Source organism: Pinus tabuliformis, chromosome 8 (assembly GCF_031772625.1).
Source record: "Pinus tabuliformis cultivar Carrire ecotype Pingquan chromosome 8, CPIR1, whole genome shotgun sequence".
Taxonomy (NCBI): Eukaryota; Viridiplantae; Streptophyta; class Pinopsida; order Pinales; family Pinaceae; genus Pinus; species Pinus tabuliformis.
In genome coordinates, this window is record NC_142294.1 from 729,329,597 (window position 1) to 729,355,057 (window position 25,461).

The following is a 25,461-nucleotide window of genomic DNA, read 5'->3' on the forward strand; positions in this document are numbered from 1 at the left end:
GTAGAATATTCAAGAATCACACCAGATCACTGGATGACATCTAGAAAATAATCAACCAAAATATTGAAGAAACCATATCTCTCAAGACCTGGTACCAAGAGGATCTCCCATCTATCCCCCAAGAACAATCAATATGGAATAATTGGAATTTCCAAAGGAAGCAAGAACAACTAATCAAAGGAACAAAGCCTCCGAGAGGCCACTCACTTGAGAAATGGCTCCCTCCCCCCATGAACATGTATCAGCTGAATTTTGATGGTGCCTCAAAGGGTAACCCAAGGAATTCTGGCTTTGGAGGGATCTTCAGAGATCACAAGGGAGCTCCTATCCTAACCTACTTAGGCTCAAGAGGGTGGGATACCAATAACTCAACAGAATTAGAAGGTCTATGGCAAGGGTTACTTCTGGTGCAAGGTAAGGACGTTTTTCCCCTTATAATAGAGGGAGACTCCCAAATTATCATCAAAATGGTCTCAAGAATTTTACAGGGCTCCCCCTCCTGCAAGGTCAGTAATAGCTGGAGAATGGAAAAAAGGCTACAGTATATTGAATGCTGGTTTTCCTCCCACAGGGCGGTCTCCTTGAAACACATTCGCAGAGAAGGGAACAAAGTCGCGGACTTATTAGCTAATATGGGAGTTGACTGCGGGATGCATCTACATGTTGGATCAATTACTAACTTAGCATCTGAATCTCAACTCTTGGATTTTAACAATCTAGTGCAGAAGGAAATGCCTCAGATAGTAGAAACACCCCCAGATGCGGGTGGCACTATGGCTTTAAATGTTCATCATGCAGAACAATAAATCCCGGTACTGCCAGCTGCAGAGCAGCGTGGCTTCCCAAGACTTCACCTCGCGCAAGAGGGATGGAGTTATTAAGGCTGGATTTGGTAGGATATCTGCATTTATGGAGTGCGTTGTTCAACGCAACATTCTGGTTGTTATAATCATGTCGATCCTGTATGTTTTCCTCACACCTTGCGCTCAATCTCACTGTGTCGGGACCTGGTTAGCTGTGGTCTATGGTGACGGGCTGATTCTTGCACACAGAGGCAAGCTCCAGGCCGACTCTCTGTATCTCCAGAAGAGGTTCAGCACGGCTTTCAGGGGTAAGCTCTCCATAGTTCTTGACTTCAGCATTGGCAGTATTGTGTCTCCGTCTTGGGCTTTCTTTGTGCATTCAATTCAGTTTCTGTGTCATTTCTACCATCCCTCTATTGTTGTCTCTGGTCTCTCTGTTCTCTCTGCGCCCTACCCTTCACCTTTCATAATGGTTCGACAGGGTAAAAGGAGTCACTCCGGGGGCGGAAGTGGCAAGCACTCAACCACCGGTCACTCTGTGGAACTTGAGAAGTCGCCTATTAATCTCCCCCCTTCTCATGAGGCTGTGCCACCTTTAAGCTCTGGGCGTAAGCCAATTCCTAATAGCGCTTTCCAAACCACGCATTTTAATTTCAAAGTAATTTGAATAGGCCTCTGATTACTGCTCACATTACTATAATCCTTTCGGAAGAAGAAAATCAAATCTCCCCTCTGGCATGCATCACTCCTGATCCTTCCCAAAGCAGGGAGCACTCCAGGGTAAAAGCATGCTAATGTGTCTCATTATATGGCAAAAGCAAAAAAGTACTCAAATGAAAAAAGATAAAAAAAATAATATAAAAATATCAATTAAATGAGTTGAGTTTCATACTTGTTAATTATAAAAAATAAATGCTAAATTTGTAACAAAGCTAACTCACAATAAATTTTGGTAAAAGCTATAGTGAACCTATTTAATGGGTTTAGAAAATATAAATAATGTTATAAAAAGTAAATACTAAATTTGCAAATAAGTCAACTAATAGTAAATATTGGTAAAAACTATGGTTAATCACTCACAAAATATAAATAACTTTATGTAAAGTTAAATGAAATGCTAAAACTCTTTAAAAATATATATAAAAAAAGAATTAGAATTTCTAAACAAATAATTTTATATATTATATTTTTTATAATATAAAATATGTTATTATAATCATAATTACAAATTTTATGATAAAAAATTTAAAATTATTTTAAAAAATTTCAAAAAATAGTTTTAACATTTTGTTATATGTTATTTTCAAATTTCTATTAAAAAAAATTGATTTTATAAACTTGAAAGGGTAGTTTCTTCGGTCGTGGTTTTATATATACGAAAAGATGATCATTTTTACTAGTATTTTAATAATAATTAAAAAATATGCTTACTTTTTAGTTTTAAATTTGTTTAGCAATCTTTAGAATGTTTACAACACATCCCTTAAAGAAATTGGAATTGAAAAACATAAATCAATAGAGAAATGGGGGGTCTCAGTTTTGTCACTACTTAAAAATTTATGTAAAATATTAATGATATCTTTTAAAGAAAATGAATAAATTAGATAAAAAATGTATATTGAATTTTAGAAAAAATATGACATGAAATTGAATTTAAATTGACATGTTTTGTCTTCTTTTACCACCACCTAATTTTTTATTATTTTGTAAATTTAAGAGTAAATTTTCCTACTCCATTTATTTTTATAAAACTTCTTTGCCACAAAAGGGGAAAAAATGATACACATTAACATGCTTTTACCCTCCATGGATAAAGATAGCTTGGAGAATTGGAAGAGTGATAAGTCTAGTCAAGAGGAAATTCCTAAAAGTATTCCGCCCCTTGAAGACATAAGCCCAGTTGATGAGGAAGGGCCTCTTGGCGCCACAAGTCACTCCGTGGCAATCCTTGTCAACGAGACAAATGGCAATGAGAGTCTGAGGATCGGAAATGCATGTCTAGTTGAGGAGAAGACTCCTCGTAAGTTTAAGGAAGTTTAGCGCCACCTAGGACCACTTCTTTCCTTTTTGTTTTTTGCTACTGCTCAGATGACCACCTACAGGAATCTTCGCTCACAGTCAAGGTTCAGCATTTATGGCCTGTTCTTTTGGCATCCCTTCGGGCAATTGGTGGTTCATTTGCTGGCTGGTCTGCAATGAATTTAAGCTTCTGTTGCCAATGTCTCTACCTCCGCTATACAAGTCATCCTCTGAGTTCTATATCTGTTTTCTAGCTATATGTAACTGGTCTCCCCAGCTTCTTTTTGTAAGGGGGCAGTTCTGCTGTGTTAAGTGCCCTCGAGCTCTGATCTCTGAGGCCTCAACTCCATGTAAAAATATTCTTCTTTCCAGTTAATAGAATTTAGTATTTGCAGAGAAAAAAAAATTTATTCCTTATCACATTATGACTAAATTTCCTAAGAATAATTAAATAAATCACTATTTATTTATTATTCCTTATTTTCATTATTGGAATAATGGTTAAATCACTATTTAATAATGATTTCAATTTCAAATAATTCTTAATTCTCACGAAATAATTAATAAATCATTTTATTTGTTAATTATTTCTAAAAAAAGATATTTGACCATTTCAAATATCTTTTCCCTCTCCAAAAAATATAATAAAGTATTCCTAATGGTTAGATCTTAATTTGGTCAACATTATTTTAATGTTCTCCATTTTCGAGATTAACTACTACTTTATTATAAAGAGGGGGTTTTTCCATTCGTTTTTCACCGTGATCATTATCATCGTCACCATTATTGTCTTTTTTCTTTGAGCTCCCATTTGAGTTCTTCACATTGTTCTAGGTTTTTCACACATTGAGAGACAAAATCAATTACTGAAGCATCAAGGACATCAAAGGACCCATCCCATGGAGGGGGATTTGTAGACCATTTCATAGATCTCCTTCACCATGCATTATCAATAAAATATTTATTCATTTTAATGTCTTTCTATTTGGGTTATTGCATTAGATATCTATATTGTTGTTTGTTGTTTTGGATCGTATATGTTATTTTTGCTGCAGGTTTTTCCAATTTTTATTACATATCTAAAGTGTAAGCAGTCACAAATTGTTGTTAGGGTCACGTGTCACCTAGTGACTTAAGCGAAGTGTTTTTGGTACACCTTCCAAGAAATTTCACTCTAAGAATGAGGGATATAGTGGAACAAACGTATAGATGTACAATCCAATTGCAATATAAAAATCAATCCAATGATTCCAAGAACCAAGTTGTATTAAAACTACTGGGAGTGTTTCTATAGAAATGATCAATGAGACCTATCAGACTTCCAATAAAAAAACATACAACAACAAACAAACAAAAAATCATTCAAAAAGTAATATTCCTAATTAATATGTTTTTCTAGAATTATATGTATATATTACTACAAAGCATTCATTTACTAGTATCAAATTTATAATATTTAGTTTTGTTATATCAATATAAAAATAGTTTATTAATTTTTTAGGAAGATTATGAAAATCCCAAAGGATCAATGAAGAATGTCCAAAAAAATATACAAGGAGATGTTCAAATAAATAGACATAATTTCATCACAAGAGGAGCCATCTCAAAAACAACGTGCTTCAAATGTATGTAATCATTGAATTTTTCTATTAAGTACATATAACCAAATAATTTAGCATTAAATATTATTTTTCAAGCTTTTTCTTGCATAAAATAAAACAAAATGGAACCCATTCAACACATAAAACAGGATGACAAGGAAGAAAACGGTTGATATCAAAATTTGTGAGTAATTGTTAATATTTCCTTATAATAACTTAAGATTCCATTTTTGTATATTTTAAGTTGTTTTACAACAATCATCCTTGAATGTCTTCAAATAGGTGCTAACATACAAATAAGATTCATTGGAAGAATTGCTTGCCATTGGGTTAAACACAGGTTGTGAATATATGTTGGCATATCAAAAATTAATTGTGGAACTTGTAAGTATCTATGTTGTTTTACTTCTATGATTTTATAATTAATAGAACAAAAAGATCCTTTATGTTAAATCTATGATTTATTATAGGGTATAAAACTTACAAGAAACAAAGTATGGAACTACACAAACAGAAGAGTTGTTGAAAGAAGGCATGAGATTTGGTTTTGAAAGAATGTGTATAATTCAAGACTCACTTCTTCTTATGGTACATTTCTTTTCAATTTACATTGATGTAAATTATTTTTTTCAATTTTCATTATTCTCACCAATGTAGATACACTCATTACACTTTATTTTTATATTTGTAGATGGAACTTGAAGAAGACAAAAACAATTTGATGAAATCAAAAAACATTTGTCCAGATAACCCACCTTATGAAAGTAGCTCGAATATTGATAACATTTCCAGCAAATAATGATGATATATATGCATATCAATGCAATTTGTTGTGTTTTTTGAAATAATTGTCTCTGAAAAACAAACATTTTGTTTAATGTAATGGACATAGCATCCTAATTGAAAGACAAGGGGTTAGCAATGACTATCCAATTTTGAATGACAAAGAGTCTCTTCTTCATATATAATAAAATGCATTTCAATTTATTCTATTGCATTGTCCAATGTTGCTATGCAAAGTTACACCACTGATTAAATATATGGATGATTAAATACTATAATGAAGAGACGAAAAATTTGATGATATAACAAATTAATCCAAACATCATATACAAATGCACTAATCAAAATTTAACTTATATAAATATTGTTATAAGATATATGTTGACTTTTCGATGAATAATGGATTTAAAAAATCACAATAATTGCACTGTCATAGGTCGATGTTTCTAAAAAATAGAAATTGGATACCGAGACATTGTACATTAATGCACACCGCTTTGAATATGAATTTTTCAGCAATGATGTTTATAATAATAAAAAATGGTATCCCTACAAAATCCCGATGCTTTTATAAAATAAACACACACTAGTGTGTTATATTACCTAAAAGCACCAATACGACAAGATTTGTTTCCATGGCCCGGTGCCTTTTCTTAAAAGTACAATACAAGGGTGTTTGGAAAAAATTAGCACGAGGACGTTATACTTTTCAAGCACCAGTATTCTTTGCATTTAACACCTTGATGCATGGTATTGTATATTGTACATTCCATTGCATTGTAATTCTTAAAGCACCGGTGCTTCCATAGAACCAATGCCCTAGTGCATTATTCAAATTAAAGCATGGGTTATTTTATATTAGTAGCACATAGGTGCTTTTGTACAACTAATACACATAGGATGCAATATTTTTTTCCTGCCCTAGTGTCATTCCTAAAATGTACAACCCGATGAATTTGTTGAAGATGTAATCACTAGGGCAATAAACTTTTCAGGAACCAGCATTGTTTACATTCAGTGCCCTAGTGCATGGTATCGTAAATCATCTAAGATGGAGCATTTTTATTATTAAATCACAGGTGATTTTATAAATATGATGCATTGGTACTCCAAATGTTTTCTTCCATTCCTGGTGCTTTTATTTAAGCTTACAACATCGATTCATTTATAGTGGTAACACACTCATGCTTTTTCTTCCATTGAGTGCACTGCTAAAAAAAATACGCTAAAACCTCCAACTGCCCAAAATTTTTTAGTTGTGATGAAGTTTCATTATCATCTTCGCTAAAACATCCACTAACAAAAATGGATGTTTTAGGGGAGATTGTTTTGAAATTTCTTGCAAATTTTATAACACTAAAAACCTCCATTATAACCTCCACTATAAGACATTTTCCTTGTAGTGTGGCTTTCCAATTAAGTGGTGGCTTCTGAATTGAAGGTGTAGTGGCATCATTCAGGCAGAGGCCTAATAACTTGAGAGTGGTGGCTTCCATAAAATGGTAGCTAGATAAATTCTTGGGTGTTGGGGCATCCAACAGGTGGTGGCCTGCAAAGTCATGGTAGTGGTGGCTTCTAGTAGGGGGTGGTCTGTAAAGCTAAGGATGTGGAAAATTCTGATATGTTGTAGCCTCAAGCGAGGGTTTCTTGTGATATTTTCATGTTGTGGCTTGCAAATTGGTAGTGTATAGTGAATATGATGTAAAGAAGAGGATTTTGGATAGTAATAAGAAGTAGATGAAGACAACAACAATGATCATTTTTCCCTGTTGGGATTTCCACCTAAGATTCGGTGTCCTCATGTGTATGATTGATTTATTGTGGGTTGTTACTCTTCTAGTTGTTTTATGATTAGTATGTTTCTTCTTTTATGATTCACATGTTATGATCTACTAATGTTTAATTTGCTTCTAATTATTTAATGAATGATTCATTTAATTTTGAAAGAAAGGAAAAAGTTGGTATAAGATTGACCTATGGTACAATATTGATTCACCCCCCTCCCCCCTCTTAGTATTGTTCATGCTTCCAAAAAGTGGTATCAGAGTGGGGTCTATTAGTTGCATGTTAATCATTGGAGAGTAAATTTGGGGAGTGTTGGTACAAAAAAATGATTTTTTTCATAATGAATTCTCTAGGAGTATCTATCCTCACTACTACAAATTTCAAGGTATGGCGTGGAAATGTTAAATCTCAATTAGTATCTTGTTGATATAACATTTGGAAGTTGATATGTGAAGGATATGGTGAGGATCCAATTTCACCTAAAGTGATGTAGCAGAATGCTCAAGTGAGATGCATTATTTATGAGAATCTGCATAATACAAATTTAGAGAAAAAAGTAGATCGATTTGCCAAGTAGATTTGGGACATATTTCAAGTGTTGTTTGGAGGTTATAGTAACAACAATGAATAGGTTTAGAATAAGAGTAATAAGAAGAAAAAGAATAAGGGCTCTCAGAAGCAAGAATCTCAGCTGAAAGAGTCTCATCCCCCCTAGTGTGAGTGGTTTAATTGATCATTGAGAATCAGAGGTATTACAATAGAATAGATCTAAAGGTATAAATACTAATGACTTTCTTTTAAGTTATACTTTATATGGTTATGATGATAGCCATGTTGAGTTTCCCAGTGAAGATGAGATTGATATTAGGATTCTTAAATTTGAATATGAATCAACCATGGATGTAGTGGAAAAATTATTTTTTGAAGTTAGTAGACTAACAATTACATGCAAAGATCAAGAAAAACTTTTGTAGATGTATGAAGAAAAGGAGACTAAACTAAAGGAATAAGTCATAAACCTCAAGACTCAATTGGAAGAAGTGAGAAGAGTTGAGGATGTGATGAGAAACAAGAAAAAAGAGAAGGAGGGACAAGTTGAAAAGCTTGAGGTCAAGGTTGTCATGTTGAGGAAGAAACTCAAAGAAAATGACAACTACAATTGAAGCGAGAAAATAATTATGAACATTTCGGATGGTTGGATTGGTAGTCAAATATATCCCTTGATCACATCTGGTATTAGCTTTCAAAAGGGAGATACCAACTTGCATGCAGGAAAGAACAACAATGCAGAACAAAAAAGGCCTACAAAAGATAATAGTAGTAGTAAGAGTAGTAAAGGAGGAATGAAGTGCCATATCTAGTAGCAACCAAGAAGAAAACCTCAAGGAAAATATACCACTAGAATATCATTCGCTCCTAGGGTTAAATATTGTGGCATATCTGTTAAATTTAAAAGGAATCAAAGCCCATTTATTCCTTTGATGGATGATGTAGAATGTTATGTCTGCCATAATTATGGACATGTTGCATCCAACTATAGGTTTAGAGTGTACAAATATAGTTAGTAGATCTTGCAATAATATGAGCATCCAAGGGGATCAACCATCAAGTATACTTATGAATTTAATGGTTTTTGTTTCTGTTGTAGTAGCTACAACCACCCTCCAAAATATTTCCTTAGTTTCGTTTTGGAGCCTCCCTACCAACCTTTCACAGCATCATGTCTTGTCTTGTCAAGTCCATAAGCTTCAATGATTTTCTTGCAGAAAGACAGATTTTCCATCAAATCTTGTTGCATCCCTATCACAGGTTGTTTCACTGGACTTGGTCTAGCTATAGGTTGAGCAGCTCCTTCAAGAAATTGCGCAATTATGGAGGGGAACAAGCCTTCCCTCCAAAAGTTGCGCAATTTTGTTTGGCAACCTGCAGAGCTCCAGAATTGCACAAATATGCCTGTTACTGTTCACTGGAAAAATTGAGTAATTCCTCCCAGCAGGACTGCTCAGCCCAGAAATTACACAATCTTGGGCAGCAGTCAGCTACTCTGCCCAGAAATTGTGCAATCCCTTTGGGCACCTAGCCCATCTCCCTTCTAAAAATACGCATTTTCTTCCAGCAGTTGAGCAACCTCTTGCATGTGCAGTTTAGTTGACCAGTTCCCTCTGGGATTGAGAAAAATTGACTTGCATGCATGGTTTTCTTCTCCCAAGGTAGCATGCAAAGACATCCCTTTATTCAGGGATCTACTTTTAGCAGCTGGAGGTTGCATGCAAAGATCATTTCGGAAACCTCCCACTAAGTGTCGATCTTCCTAGATTTGTGGCATGTGCGTCACATCTTAGATTTTATCAAAACTCATGAACTGGATGCTACAGAGCTCATTCCTCACATCAAAGTTGTATCTCTAACATCCCACATCACATCTAGTAGTCGTCGACACATTCATCTCAGTTGTTTTGGGGTAAGCCCACCTTCCATGTCTTGTGTTGCATTTATGGCGCTTTTTGTGTTTCGCTTCGTATGGATGCTATCTGCTTTATTTCAGTGAGCGCTTGCTGTCATTTTGATACATACTATCTTGTACTAGAACCGTTTCAGTTTTTGTTAACATCTCATTGTTGTCGCATGCATGAAATAGTTTTTCACGAATGGTCATTAATTCAGCGACTCGCCTCACCCACATGCACGTTGTTCCATTTTCTGAATCTGTCATTCACTATTTGCATGAACTATCATTCACTTATGCTTACACTCAGTATCGCCATGCATTCACATTCACATTTGCTTTCAGTTTCCCGTCGCCAAGTCTGGGCAACCTTGGCCCGGACTCTGCCTCACCAAAACAGCATTACACAATCTTGGAAGGAAAGGATCTGTCTTCCTCTCATGAAATGTGCATTTATGCCCAGTGAGTGTCCTCTAGTCTTGCATTGTGAAATTCTAAGGGACAGCGACTATTGGCTCGTAATATTGCGCAATGTAATCATTGAGCCTGCAACCATTGCCAGCTAAAATTGCGCTTTGCGCAATTCCAGCAGTCAGCAGCCAGGCTAGACTGTGCATTGCGCAGTTCAAGTAGTCAGTCAGTCTCCTGATAGCCCGGATTGTGCCTTGCACAGTCTTGGTAGTCAGTCTCCCAACCTCCTGGTGGAAATTGCGTGACCTTCATGATCAGTCACACAGGTATGTTGCAAATTAGTTCTCAAATTTGTTTTGGTTTTCGACTGACAGATTGCTTGCCATGAGTGTTGCCATGTCTCCAGGTATCACAGGTGTTCATCTTCCTCTCAGCAGTACAAGTACAATGGTCTCCAAAAGAGTGGAGTCAAAGACACCATTCAGAGCACACTTGGGGATGCAGTTTATCAAGTGTCTATGGACTTTCCTACCCACGAAGACATCAAGTTGTTCGTAGACAAGGACTTCAAGATATGACGGAAACAACATCACAACAAATAACAGCATGAACAACAGTTGAAGGCAGCATACTGGATGCAATAAACGTAAGAGGAAGGTTGTCGACAACATAGAGGTGGAACAAAATTGCAAGCTCAAGCAAATCCACTTGTGATGAAAGAAACTTTGGAGACTTAGGTTATAAGGTGACAATGCGACATGAAGATCATGTGAAGACAGAGAATGGAACAGAGAAGGAGTTGCATGTGTTGAAGTAGCAACTCAAGGAAGAACAAGAGCTGCATAGACGAGGAAATGAGTTGCAATAGGAACAAGTACAACAGTATGTGCAACATGCACTCATGGACGAAATTGTGCTCGTACAAGTTAAAGATCCATCCGAGCATCTCGCATAGAGCAGACATGCTGAGTAGTGTTGTTGATCTCATGCAAGGGAATTCAGCAACATGCATGTCATTGTATGTGCGCATGTGATCCCACCCATTTAGCACACTCATCGAGGCAAAGACAAGAACTAATTCCAACTAGAGCTGAACATGTAGTTGACAATTGATGTGCATGACCACCAGCACACACTGGAAGATCAACATGAACATTATGCATCAGTGTTGTTGGTTTGTCTACACCCAATAATATCATGCGCATGCTAACAGATGAGTTTCATGGAAGAGCCATACCAATGCACCTGGATGCGATGAAGGCAAAGTTCGCTTTAGCAAGATGTCACCATGGATCGCATGCACACCATCATGAATGACCAAGTTTGGCATCAACTCACCACCTTCACCATCATAAGCATGTCAAAGAGTTGGTCTCATCAAAATGGACCTAGTGTCAGTGATGTCTTGCATGGCTTTCTCAAGCCATTTTGTCTCATATGGGCACATGTGCATTGTAATGTAACATCTTGTCAAGTGGAATTTCAAGTGTCGATAGTTGGATGTTAGTCATCGAGTAGATGAGGAGTCATGAGGGTAGATGAACTATCACAAAGGGGAATGTCAAGGGTCACCCCACCCTTTGCTATAAATAGAACCTCATAACTCATTGTAAAGGCTCTTGGTCAGCCAAGCTTTCGATAATACTATCTTGAAGAGATCTTGGACAGTATTGTAACAAGCCTTGGCTTCTCTAATGCATAGTGCTAGTATATCTCTTTGGAGGAGCAGGCACTTGTAGCTGTAACATTCCATTGTCGGAACTAGTGGTTAGACATGGATGTATTGTATGATTGGAACTTACACTTATTAATATAACAGAGCCAGCACATTTCATGCATATGTTGTATTGTATTCTATGCTATCTGGTTTACTCTAAATGATATATGTATTTGTTTGCTTACGCATGCATGTATGAACTTTTATGTGTATGTATGTATGAATCTTTCTTAAACGTGTTGTTGGTTTAACCATCACTTTGGATTTCTATCTAACTTTCATTACATGTTGTGATGCATCTTTGCTCGTGTGTTCACTTCTTAACTTCGTGCTATCATAGGTTTCCAAGGGGTGCACTAATCTCAACCCCCGTGTGTTTGAACCTCTCATGCACCTTCCTTGCCTTGCTACAACAGTCACACCCTTGCTACAAACAGAGACATATTACTTGGCTTTGTACGAAATCATGGTCAAGGCATTACTGTACGACCCATTGCTAGGACTCCTACACCAAACGGCCTGAGGTCTAATTGGGACTTCTTACCGGGGAGATCCCCTTACATGTTGGTGGGTCCAGCACCATCAACATTTTGGCACTAGAAGGAGGGCTAGATTACAAGTTGAGTCCTCACATCTATTTTGAATCTCTACACATATGTCATGACTAACTACCGAGTTTATCTTCCAGAATGTATGTTTTATGGAAGCGATTCCACTATCTCAGAAAATCCCTCGAATAACTTGTCACATAAAACATTTGATGGTGGAGGCCATGTAGCCTTGGTCAGGCACACGGTCGGCATTGTAAGCTCATGTGAAAGACATGGAATCTTTGAAGAATACATAAGTTGTGTGTTGTTCATCTACACGCTTTGTGGGCACCCAGTGCACTGGTCATGTGCCACGCTGCCCAAAAAACCTATTCATTCTCTTCCTCATCTGGTCACAAAGATAGACCGTGCTTTCAATCACTTTAACCATAAAGCACTTGATCAAGAAATTTTGAAATTGTGAAAAGCATGCGATGAATCCATTGATCATCTTTACACACGCTTTTTTAATCATGCATACCGATTTCCCAAAGATGAAATTGATTGGGTATTTCTTTATGGAAGATTTGAGTATCTTCTTCACATATACGAACCCTGCTTATCACACTTCGATGATGGAGTTACGTAATCACAGGAAGGCACAGTTGCTGTCATAAGTGATTGTCTGCCTTCACCTCATCAAATAGCTCCTCCACTGCAGAGTGATGTGGGAGATCATGCACACATATCTGTTGAACTGTCACATCCTCCCACCCCACCTACTCTTGATATCTGCATAGATTTGTCTTGCAAACCTATTGGTTGTCACGTGGATTCATTCCCTCAACCTCTATCCCCGCATTCTATTGATCCTCTCAATTGTACTATATTGTATTCTTCCATTCCAGACTCCCCAGTTGTTGTGAACAAGGATCAAATTGTCAACAGAGTTGGTTTTATGCAACCAACTTGCGCCATCATGCATGATGAGTGTGTGCGATAATCTAAAGAAGAACCCACGATGAAGGATGACTCCCTTCTAGTCACACCTCATCCACTTTATCTTGACATCCCTTGTGATTCTGCCACTGCTGATTTCCCTTGTGAAAACCCATTTTCAGATGTTTCTACTTCCAATCATTCAGAAGACATGTCGGATGTCAGTCTATCATCACAGTGTGGAGGGGACACATCTTCCTCCAAAAAACTGTCTAACCTGTCATCTATCATTTCTAAAAACATAGAGGGTGAAAATATTTGCTTCTCATCTACCCCTCTACCCGATTCATCAAATCATGAGGATGCCAACAAACATCCTAAATTTTCTGATCTTGGTTGTTGCAATCTCTCCACTTCCTCATCCAATCATGATTTTGATTCAATCATTGTTAATCTGTCTAAGAAATTGGTCGATGATGATCCATATGTCAACAAAGTCGAAACCTCGCAGACTGTCAAGGCACTTCAACCCGAGTTGATGGTTATGTCGGGCCCTTGTTGTCCTGAGGTTGGTTTAATTTCTGATCAGGAAATTGTTAAAACACTCAAGGCTCCTCATCACTCTCTGCTTTGCATTAAAGATCAACCAAACACCCATATTTCGCTTCCTCCACTCGAGCAACACGATCCCATCACTCATGCATTAGAGGAATCTTACACAGCAAGCACACATGCACAACGTAAGGTGTCTAACCTTCTCACATTTTCTTGCATGTCACAGTCAAGAGAATGCATACACTCGACATCTGCACACAGTGTAGCACATAACCATGTCAATTCCACAGATTTCATGTCATGGGATTTCACTCATCTTTGTTCTGTGTACGCTTGTAAACTCGAAGTGTGTTTCTCTTCATTGTTATATCTTTCTTGTTTTTCGGTTCACGTAGCTATCTTGTTCGTGAACCATGCCTTCACCACCATGGGTTGACCAAAGCGCCAATGGCTGCATTAGAAATATCACTTCACGTGATCAGGCCCGTGCACTGTTAGCTTAGGAGTAAGAGTAGTGTTTGATTTTCAATTGTTTTCTTGCATGCATGTTTGTTTCTTTCCTTGTGTGTTTGTTTGCTTGCTTGTTTGTTTGTTTTCTTACTAGCTTTTCTTTTGCATTTGTTTATGCTTCTTGCGTTGCTTTTTGGTTTGTTGACTTATTATCCTTTGTAGGTTAGTTTCACATGGACTGTGTGTGACTCTTGAAACAAGTTGGGTAAAGTACAAGAGGACTTGTACAACTATCAACATTTGGTTATCTATTGTCCACTCTCTTATGTAAGAACTTGTTATCTTCAGTCCATGATACATCGATGGAAAATACATACTGTTCGAAGTGAATCTTGGTGAAAACACAATGCTTGCGTACTAACTAGTATCACCTAGTCGGTTGTTTTTGGGTTAATCCTTGTCAACTCAGTCAAGTAGAGTAAGGTGAGGGGGAAAACCTTAACAAGCATGTCGTAGGTACACATAAAATACTTCTCTGAAGGAACAACCTCTTCTTCTCTCAATAAGTTGGGAACCCTCTTCCACCTCTAAAATGAATAAGTGTTATGCAGAATTATGAAGATGAAAAATAAAAATGTGAAAAAAGTTTGAAAAAATGAAAAATGAATAAGGCGAAGGAAGAGAAAGGCTTCCTGCACAGAGAGGTAATGCAAGTAACTCAACTGGGAAACTGACCAAGCTCACTGGCAACAGAGCCATGCTTGTATTCCTATGTCACTCTGCGGGGTACTATCCAGGCCTCCTCACAACGGAGCAGCACCAAAGATGAAACTAAGACTCTGACAACTATACTTCTTGTACATCATATACTCCTCAACCCCAATCGAAACAACTATGTTGGCTTGGCTTGGAATGTGTGGCGATCGACCATGGGCTTGGCAGATGCTACATCTTACAATCAAGCAGTGTGGAAACCAAGATGAACTAAGAACTGAACAATACTTCTAGAGGTGTTAGACTTTCTTTTCAAGAACAAGGTCCATTAAGAGAGCTAGAGTTCTGCCAGTGTGTCGCCAAGTGTTGTAGCAGCCACAACCACACTCCAAAATTTTTCCTTAGCTTCATTTTGGAGCCTTCCTACCAACCTTTCATAGCATCATATCTTATCTTATCAAGTACACAAGCTTCAATGATTTTCTTGCACAATGGCAGCCTGTCCATCAAAGCTTGTTGCATCCCCCTCACAGGCTATTTCACTGGACTTGGTCTAGCTATAGGCTGAGTAGCTCCCTCAAGAAATTGCACAATTCTAGAGGGGAACCAGCCTTCCCTCCAGAAATTGTGCAATTCTATCTGGTAGCCTGCTGGGCTCCAAAATTGTGCAAATCTGCCTGTTACTGTTCACTGGAAAAATTGTGTAATTCCTCCCAGTAGGACTGCTCAGCCTAGAAATTGCACAATCTTGGGCAGCAGTCAGCTACTCTACCCAGAAATTATGCAATCCCTCTGGGCATCTAGCCCATCTCCCTTCTAGAAATACGCATTTTCTTCCAGTAGTTGAGCAGCCTCTTGCATGTGCAGTTTAGTTGACTGGTTCCCTTCGGGATTGAGAAAAACTAACTTGCATGCATGGGTTGCTTCTCCCAAGGAAGCATGCAAATCCATCCCTTTATTCAAGGATCTACTTTTAGTAGCTGCAGGTTGCATGCAAAGATCATTTTAGAAACCTCCCACCAAGTGTCTCTCTTCCTAGATTTGTGGCATGCGCATCACATCTTAGATTTGATCAAAACTCATGAACTGGACACTGGAGAGCTCATTCCTCACATCAACCTTGCATTTTTTACATCCTAGATTGCATCTAGGAGTCATCGGCACGTTCAGCTCATCTGTTTTGGGGTAAGCCCGCCTTCCATGTCTTGTGTTGAATTTCTGGCGCTTTTTGTGTTTCGCTTTGTATGAATGTTGTCTACTTTATTTTAGTGAGAACTTGTTGTCGTTTTGATACATACTAACTTGTACTAGCACCATTTTAATTTTTGTTAACATCTCACTGATGTCGCATGCATGAACAATCGTTGATTCAACAGCTCGCCTCACCCACATTCATGTTGTTCTGTTTTCTGAATTTGTCATTCACCATTTGCATGCATGATCATTCGCTTATGCTTATACTCAGTATCACCATTCATTCACATTCACATTCACTTTCAGTTGCCCATCTACAGGTCTGGGTAGCCTTGGCCAGGAGTCTACCTCACCAAGACAGCATTACACAATCTTGAAAGGGAAGGCTCTATCTTCCTCTAAGGAAAAGTGAATTTTTGCCCTGTGACTATCCTCCAGTCTTGCATTGCGCAATTCTAAGGGAGAGTAACTGATGGCCCAGAAAATTGCACAATGCATTCACTGAGCTTGCAACCATTGCCAGCTGAGATTGTGCATTGTGCAATTCCAACAGTCAACAACTAGGCTGGACTATGCATTGCATAGTTCCAGTAGCTAATCAGCCTCCTGACAGTCGGGACTATTCCTTGCGTAGTATTGGCAGTTAATCTCCCGACCTCTCGGTGGAAATTACATGACCTTCATGATCAGTCACACAGGTATGTTGCAAATCAGTTCCCAAATTCATTTTAGTTTTTGACTGATAGATTGATTTCCATGAGTGTTTCCATGTCTCCAGGTATCGCAAGTGTTCATCTGCCTCTCAGTAATATAGGTACAATGGTCTCGAGAAGAGAAAACTTGAAGACACCGTTAAGAGCAGACTTGGGGATGCAGTAGATCAAGTGTCTATGACCTTGCCTACCCACAAAGAAATCAAGTTGTTCATAGACAAGAACTTCAAGATATGATGGCAGCAACATCACAGCAAGCAACACCAGGAACAACAATAGAAGGTAGCATACCGGATGCAACGAACGTAAGAGGAAGGTTGTTGAAAACACTAAGGTGGAACAAAGTTTCAAGCTTAAGCATATCCACTTGTGATGAAAGAAACTTTGGAGACTCAGGCTATAAGGTGACGGTGAGACATGAAGACCATGCAATGACAGAGAACAGAACAGAGAATGAGTTGCATGCACTGAAGCAAAAACTCAAGGAAGAACATGAGCTACATAGACGAGAAAATGAGTTGTAGCAAGAATAGGTACAGTAGCTGTGCAACATGCATTCATGGATGAAACTGCACCCATACAAGTTAAAGATCCATCCCAGCAACTGGCACAAATCAGACATGGTGAGCAGTGTTGTTGATTGCATGTAAGGGAATTCAACAACATGCATGTCATTGTGCTCATGCATGTGATCCCACCCATTCAGAAAACTCACTGAGGCAAATACAACAAGCAAGTCCAACTAGAGCTAAACAAGTAGTTGGCAATTGATGCGCATAACCACCAGCACACACTGGAAGATCGGCACGAATAGTATGCATCAGTGTGTTTCCAATTCGTCGGCACCCAGGAAGACCATGTGCATGCTAGGAGACGAGTTGGATGGAAGAGCCATACCAATGCACCCGGATGCAATGGAGGGAAGAGTTCATTTCCAAAATATGTCACCATGGGGCGCATGCACACCATCACGGACGACCAAGCTTGGCATCATCTCACCACCTTCACCATCACAAGCATGTCAAATAGTTGGTCTCATCACAACGGACCGAGTGTCAGTGATGTCTTACATGGCTTACTCAAGCCATTTTGTGTCACATGGGCACATGTGCATTGTAATGTAACATCTTCTCAAGTGGAAGTTCAAGCATCGATAATTGGAAGTAACAGTCATAGAGTAGATGAAGAGTCATGAAGGTAGATGAATTGTCATAAAGGGGAATGTCAAGGATCACCCCACCCTTTGCTATAAATAGAACCTCATAACTCATTGTAAAGGCTTTTGGTCAACCAAGCTTCTGATAAGACTATCTTGGAGAGAGCTTGCACAGTATTGTAACAAGCCTTGGATTCTCCACTACGCAGAGCTAGTATATCTCTTTGGAGGAGTAGACGGTTGTGGTTGTAAAGTTCCACTGTCGGAACCAGTGGTCAAACATGGATGTACTATATGACAGGAAATTACAGTTATTAATATAACAGAGCTAGCATGTTTCATGCATATGCTGTATTGTATTTTATTGTTATGAAACCATCTCACGAAAAGATACAAAAGATAGATGAACACCTTAGAAATAATCCTCTTCAAGGGGGAAACCTCCTTTACATTACATAAATGAACAATTCTTAGATGATACAAATGACAAGACCTCCTTTCTATATATAGGAGTCTAAGGGGTCATAATATAATTAAAAGCCGACATAACAATAATAATGTAATGGCACAATAATAACAATAGTGGGCTTCTATGGGGCACAATAATAACAATATGGGGACTATGGGCACAACAATATAATTAGTGGGTTGTACTAATAACAATAAGGGGTTACACTAATAGTATAGGGACCTAACATGCCCCTCTCCTTCAAAAAGTGTTGTCCTCAATGATTGAGTAGTTCTTGATGCTTATGTATAAAATCCTTGTCCTCCCATGCGGAATCTTCAGTGGGTAAGTTCTTCCACTTTATGAGATACTCTGAAAATTATAGATTTTGTAGCTGTTGGGCTTTTGTTTCTATGACTGCTCCAAGTTCCAATATTATGTTTCCTTCCTCTTCAAGTTCTCGCAATATTGTTTGAATTGGGATATTCTGCAACATTTTAATGAGTGGCCACACTTCTTTATCCTTCTTCCATTCATCCCTTGCTTTGTTTATCCAATCTAGTTGGATACTAGAAATAGCACAAGACAATGCTTCGACATCCTCATCATTTCTTGAGAGTGCATCTACAACGAAACATTTCTTCCATTTTCTATAGATGATGTCAAAGTCATAACCCAACATATTTGTGACCCATTTTTTCTGTTCTTCTAAAGATAATATTTGTTCTAAAAATTATTTAAGGCTATCATGATCCATTTTTACCTTGAAGTGTCTTCCCATTGGGTAAGGTCGCCATTTCTTAAGTGCATGTAGTATTGCCAACATTTCCTTCTCATAAATAGCTTGCTTGAGATGTAGCCGTAAAAATACCCAATCACCTACATCAAAACTTTTTTCACTGCGATGTTGATCTACCTGTTGTTTCATTCGATTCTGCACCAAAGTGGCGTTATCCTTTAAAAGTTAGAGAACTTGTTGTTGATGCTCGATGTGATCTTTCACTGCTTGAACCTTTTTCTTCTTGATATGTCCTTCTATCTTGAGAGTTTGAGGAGTGGTAATTTCTTCCAATGCTTTACAAGATATGGTCGAATTCATTTCTTGATGCTTGATGTGATCTTTCACTTCTTGAACATTTTTCTTCTTGATATGTCCTTCTATCTTGATAGTTCGAGGAGTGGTAATTCCAGCCAATGCATTACAAGATATGTTTGGATTCATTTCTTCTTTCTTGATGTGATCTTTCACTTCTTGAACCTTTTTCTTCTTGATATGTCCTTCTATCTTGAGAGTTTGAGGAGTGGTAATTCTTGCCAATGCTTTACAAGATATGGTCGGATTCATTTCTTCTTTCTCTGGGGTTGGGTCCTGGCATATATCCTCTTCTTTTGATGTTTCTTGATCCTTTTCTTCCTCCTCTTCATACTCTATGTAAAATAATTTCTTCTCGGCACACTTATGACCTCTAGTGCATTTGCTATCACAATTGTAACAAAGCCCTTTTTCTCTTTTTTCTTCCAATTATTGTGGTGTAAACCTTGTAGGCCGTGGAAGGCTAGGAGAAGAAACACTTCCATAATTATAGTCATGAATGGTGGGATTCCTTTTTTCCATACTTTTTTATTCCACTTTGTAACAAATCCATTTTTCTATTTTTTCTTCCAATTTTTGTGGTGTTGCTCTAAAGAAGGTGTTGCTCTATGTATTCTCATAATGTGCTATAATTTCCTCCGTGAAAATTGACCACGTAACAAGTGGTTTATGAGAACAAAGCCCTTTATACCATAAAAATTGATCTTGTTCTAAATATGAAGATGCAATACATACCTTTTGTAATAGTGGTACACCATGTAGATCAAAATATTTCTCCATATGTAGTATCCAATTTACCGAATCCTTGCCATCAAACTTCCTCATCTCAATTTTTCTTGATTTTAGGAGCTCAATATTGAAATGACTATAACTCTGTACTTTCGGATTTTTAAGTTCTAAAATTGTGACCTGCAGTAGCCCTATGTGTCCTCTTTCAAATGCCACCAATCTGATAAAAATTGGATTCTCCAAGAAAGAGTTATGCACAATCTCCTAAGATGACCTGATTATATAATGTTTCAGTAGAGTGAACTTGTACGATGTGCCACGTGTCATTGTTTCGACCTTGGGATCTGAAAACTATGCACAAAAAACTACAGTCCATCCTCTTTCTGTAACTTCTTAAGAAATTTCAATTTGTTGCTTAGAGAGAAAGTTATGATGATTTTCCCAAGGTCACCTATTTAGGATGTAATTCGAGAGTCTACAAAAACCCTAACTTCCTTAGATTATATTTTTGAAAATATAGCTAGACAAGATCTGAAATTCATACCTGAGATTCAGAATGATTTCGTATCAAATGGTTTTTTTTTTTGCTTCTGAAACGTCTGAGCAAACAAGTTATAGCGAAAATTCCATGATGACCTATTTGGAGCAGCGAAACCCTAGAATCCAAATCTCTGATATCAAATGTTACGAAATTGGCTCACCAAAAGATACAAAAGATAGATGAACGCCTTAAAAATAAGCCTCTTTGAGGGGGAAACCTCCTTTACATTACATAAATGAACAGTTCTTAGATGATACAAATGACAAGACCTCCTTTCTATATAGAGGAGTCTAAGGGGTCATAAAATAATCAGAGCCAACATAACAATAATAATGTAATGACACAATAATAACAATAGTGGGCTTCTATGGGGCACAATAATAACAATATGGGGACTACATGGGCACAAAAATATAATAAGGGGGTTGTACTAATAACAATAAGGGGTTACACTAGTAGTATAGGGACCTAACATCTATGCTATCTGGTTTACTCTACATGATATATGTATTTGTTTGTTTACACATGCCCGTATGGACTTTTCTGTGTATGTATGTATGAATCTTTTTGAAACATGCTGTTGGTTTAACCGTCACTTTGGATTTCTAGCTAACTTGCCTTCTGGTTGTGATGCATCTTTTCTCATGTGTTCCCTTCCTAACTCTGTGCTAACATAGCTTTCCAAGGGGCACACTCATCTCAATCCCTGTGTGTTTGAACTTCTCATGCACCTTCCTTGGCTTGCTGCAGTTGTCACACCATTGCAACCAACAAAGACATCTTACTTTCCTCTGTGTGAAATCACGGTCAAGGCATTACTGTACGACCCAATGCTGGGACTCCTACACCAAACGGTCTGAGGTCTAATTGGGACTTCTTACTGAGGAGATCCCCTTACATGTTTGCGGTTCCAGCACCACCAACAGTTTCTCATGTAACTTGTTTGACCACAAGGTGGTTGATTGCAGATCTAGCCCATGGAGGAGAGCCACATTTCATGTGAGCCATATATATGATGGGATTAGTAGGATATTTAATAATTTTTCTTTGTATCTTGTTCATGTGAAGTGTTATACCTATGATAAATTTGGTCACATGGCGAGAAATTGTCAGTTTTCCATATTCTTGAGGCCATCCAGTCAAAAGGAACACTAGATTTATAATAGACCTAGAAGAAATATAATGGAGAGTGTCCAAGCAAAGAAGCATCCTAGTATCATGTGTAAGAATAAAGAATAGTAGTCCGTGAGGTAAGGAGATAAAACCCCTCTGTAGTCCATGGTTAGTAGATGCACATTCATAAAATACTACATAAGTTTGTGAGAGGTCTGCATGGTCTCAAGGGGAGTATAGGTTTTAACCTTGTACAACAATTACCTACAAACAAATTCTTAAAACAAAAAATATACAATGGCGAGAACATAAAACAAATACACATATATTTTCCCCTGGATCCCAAAACCGGGACTACCAAATTGATTTTTCATTATGTTCCTTTGAATGTTACAATACATATATATACATGCCAAACCATTCATAAACCCCAATCCATTAACCTTGGATTAGAACATAATTGTAGTTCCCTTGACCGGATCTACAAAATACCATGGGAAAAAAAACATCATGCCCAAACCATGTGCAAAACCCATACACAAAACCATAGTTAGGTCCACCCACCTATTATAGGATCCAAAAATAAAATTGCGGGGAGTTTCCCCAGATCCCATATTGCGGGGATACCCAACATTCGTGAAAATAATATAACACACACCCAACATCCTCCCACTTGTTGTTTTCTTTTCCACATAAGGGGTCACAAGAGAGTTTAGTCATTGGTCCAGCGCTGCAACACCCATTGTTTCTCTACACCAATAAAATTTCTCAATGCTCACAGACTTCGGCAATGCATCTGCAACGTTCTTCAAAGTGTCCACCTTTACCAGCAACACCTTTTTGTCCTCAACCATATCCCTCACAAAGTGATATTGAACATCAATGTGCTTTGTCTTTGAATGATAAGAAAGGTTCTTTGCCAAAAAGAATTCACTTTGGTTGTCACAGTCTATGCTTATAGCTCATTGTACTAACCCCATACTTGAACACAATCTCTGCAACCAATCTACTTCCTTGCTTACCTACGTGTCTACCATGTATTTTGCATCTGTAGTTGAAAGTGCCACTATGGATTGTCTCTTTCTGATCCAACTAACTGCTCCTCCAAATAGGTTAAACACATACCCACTTGTATATCTTCTTCGATCTAGATCTCTAGCGTAGTCTGCATCAACAAAGCCATGAATTTCCAAAACTCTATCCAATCGTGGCCTTCCTTGGTATTACATACCATAATCATTAGTGCCACACAAATACCTAAAAACTTTCTTCACTGTTGTCCAATGCTCCTTCCCTAATTTTGACATAAACCTGCTCAGTACTCCCACTGTATGTTCAATGTCTAGTCCAGTACATACCATTGCATACATCAGGGTACCGACTACACTTGCATATGGAACATGAGACATGTTGTCTTCCTCTTCTTGTGTCTTGGGATAGTGTTCAGGAGATAATTTTACAGCTACAGGAACAAGAACCTTCATCAGTTTACTATCCTGCATATTAAACCCCTGCAGTATTGTCTCGACATACTTCCTCTCGTTTATCTAGAGCTTTCTCTTTTCCCAATCTCGTTTAATTTCCATGCCCGAAATATAGTTTTCGGCACCAAGATCCTTCATGTCGAATTTTAAGGACAATTGGGTCTTCAAATCCTAGATAATTCCTTTTTCATTTCCAAACAACAACATATCATCCACATACAAGAACAAATAAATAACAGGGTCACCAATTAATTTAAAATACACACAGTGATCTACTTTACTTCTGGTGAAGCCAAGTCCCCATATATATGTATCAAATTTCTGATACCACATCCTTGGTGATTGTTTCAGCCCATACAGATAATTTTTTAACTTGCATACCAGTTTTTTCTTACCCTTCATTGCAAAGCCTTCATGTTTCATCATGTATATATCTTCTTCCAGATCCCTATGAAGAAATGTTGTCTTCACATCCATCAGTTCTACCTCAAAATCAAAAGTAGCAACAACAGATAAAATTAATGTAATACAAGCTAACTTGGTAATAGGAGAAAAAATATTACCAAAAGCAATTCTCGATAACTAGGAATCACCTGTTGCTACCAACCAAGCTTTGTATTTCTCCACCTTTCCTTCTACATTAATCGTCTTATTAAACACCCATTTTATTCCAATGGGTTTCCTTTCAGCCGAAAACTCCACTAGATCCCAAGCCTCATTTTTTCCAAATATTCCATTTCATCAACCATGGCCTCTTTCCATATTTTTCCATCCTCTGAATCTATTTCCTCCCTGACAGTTTTGGGATCATAATTAGTAATAGATAAATAAAAATTTGAACAGAAAGTAGATGAAATATACCTTTTTTGCTACCTTATCTCTTGAACAGATCTTCTCAACGCTAGATTTTATGGCTCTTCCTCTTCTGATTATTGTTCTATTGTAGAGTCTAATTCTTCCTCCTTTAGCACAAACTCTATCTTCTCAGGTTCCTTTGGTAGGACTTCATGTTTAATAGCATGTTTCACCTCTCTACAAAACCTTCCTTTGTTCTGGGTTCCAAAGATTATATCCTTTTAAACCATCCTTATACCCAATAAAGATGCACCTTTTAGATTTACTATCCAAATTGGTTCTTTTATCCTTTGGAACATGTAAATATGCATCAAAAACAAATACCATCATATGTGAAAGAGAGGGTTTCTTACTAGTCCATACCTCACATGGAGTCTTATCCTTCAACGTTGATGAGGTTGATCTGTTAACCAGGTAACATGCAATCTCCACTGCCTTTGCCCAAAATTCCTTGCCTAACCCAGCACCATTTAGGATGCTTCTTGCATTTTCCATCAACATCCTATTCATTCTTTATGCAACTCCATTTTCTGAGGTTCATATGGAGTAGTCTCCTGTCGTGCTATATCACACTTATTACAAAACTCTTCAAATTACTTCTTACAAAACTCTCCACCATTAGCTATCATCAACACCTTGATCTTCTTCTCTGTCTGATGCTCCACTAGAGCCTTAAATTCTTTAAACCTATCAAAGGCTTCATACTTATTCCTAAGGAAATATATCCATGTATTCCTTGAGAAGTCATCTATAAAGGATACATAGTACACAGACTTACCCAGTGATGGAACTGACACATGTCCAAACACATCAATGTGCATGAGCTCTAATATCCTTTTCACCCTCTTAGCACTAGAGGGGAAACTCACCTGATTCTACTTCCCATATACACAGTGCTCATAAAAATCAAAATCCATAGAGAAGTTAGACATATCTTCTACCATACCATTACCATGCAGTATTTGAAGTCCCTTCTCTCCAATATGTCCAAGCCTTTGATGCCATAACATGGTATTTTCTCCAGGTACCACTATATTTTTTGCTCCGCTTTTAGGAACCACAAAACTGTTGCACCCATGAATAACAGTGCTACCCAGAAGCTTGTACAGAGCTCCAATCTGAACTCCCCACATCAATACCAATGCTCCTCAAACCATCTTGTGGGTATATTTATCAAACACTGTTTTTAAACCTGCATCATCCATCTTGCTTGCAAAAATCATATTTCTGGCCAATGCAGGAATATGAAGAACACCAAGAAGTGTTCCAATCCTTCCACCTTGCAACATCAGCTTCACTTTTCTAGGTCCGATGATTTTTTCCTTCTTATCATCCCCTAAGAAGACATCACCATCGTCATATTTCTCATACTCACAGAACCA